This window comes from Gossypium hirsutum, chromosome D13 (assembly GCF_007990345.1).
Source record: "Gossypium hirsutum isolate 1008001.06 chromosome D13, Gossypium_hirsutum_v2.1, whole genome shotgun sequence".
NCBI lineage: Eukaryota > Viridiplantae > Streptophyta > Magnoliopsida > Malvales > Malvaceae > Gossypium > Gossypium hirsutum.
The window spans coordinates 23,684,144-23,685,455 of NC_053449.1; the positions used below are offsets into that span (position 1 = coordinate 23,684,144).

The 1,312-nt window shown below is 36.4% G+C and overlaps 1 non-coding gene across 1 annotated transcript; it reads right to left on the reverse strand.

The window, feature by feature from the left end:
- Nucleotides 1-671: 671 nt before the first annotated feature.
- LOC121225976 (small nucleolar RNA R71) lies at nt 672-778 on the reverse strand. Its single transcript, XR_005923877.1, has one exon. It is a non-coding gene; the product is annotated as a small nucleolar RNA R71 (small nucleolar RNA).
- Between the last annotated feature and the right edge of the window lie 534 nt (nt 779-1,312).

The window sequence follows — 1,312 nt, forward strand, 5'->3', positions numbered from 1 at the left end:
CAACTACATGTTAGTTTTAATGCATTATTGTTGTCCTATCCAACAATAATACTTGACTAAGGACCTTTTAAGAATAATCATATTATTCTCAGGACATTATTATAAAACAGTTTATTTATACACATAGAAAAGAAACTGAAATAATAATGGTAATGCATTATATTAATAAACATGATAAATCAAGTATGTTATTACAACCATCTCATGATTGATCTTTAGGCATACTCTAACACTTCAAAAATTTGAATCAAGAAAACGGAGCAAACCTTGCTCAAAATCCTATTCTTATTAGTGATAATAGGGATAGACCTTTGAGACAGTATGCCATGCCAGTATTTCATGGTCTTAATCAGAGTATTAGGAGACCTGAAATTGAGGCACAATAGTTCGATTTAAAGCCAGTCATGTTCCAGATGCTTCAGATAGAGGGCCAATTTAGTGGAATGCCTACCGAAGATCCTCACCTACACTTAAGACTATTTATAGAGGTGGGCGATTCCTTCAAGTTAGCTGGAGTACTCATTGATGCATTACGATTGAAGTTGTTCCCATATTCACTAAGGGATAGAGCTCGAGCTTGGTTGAACTCATTACCACAAAACTCAATTTCAACATGGCAAGAGTTAGCAGAAAAATTCCTTATGAAGTATTTCCCGCCTAGCAAGAATCCTAAGTTGAGAAACGAGATCATTGCTTTCCAACAAATTGATGTTGAGTCATTGTATAAGGCATGAGAAAGGTACAAAGAATTATTACGAAAGTGCCCTCATCACGGAATCCTACATTGCATACATATTGAGACATTTTATAATGGTCTCAATGCTCACATGAGGAGGGTAGTGGACACTTCTGCTAATGGTGCTCTCCTTTCTAAGTTTTATAATGAGGCTTATGAAATCATTGAGAGGATAGCTAGTAACAATTATCAATGGCCAACCAATCGAGAAGCATCAGGAAGACGAGTCGCTTGAATACATGAAGTAGACGCTCTTACTTCACTCGTATCACAAGTATCATCAATATTCTCAATGTTAAAAAATCTTACTACTAATGAGTGTAATAGTTTTGTAGCACAACCACTGAATAAATTTGAAAATGTAGTCTGTGTTTATTGCGGGGAAGGACATTTGATCGAAGAATGTCCATCGAACCCAGAATCTATGTATTACATGGGTAACCAGAACAAAAATCGAGGAAGGCAAGGGCTGCAATCTAATTCAATAACCCATCATGGCGAAACCACTCGAATTTTTCCTGGAGTAACCAAGGGGCAGGAACCAGTATCAATTATGTTAAACCTAGATCGACCCAG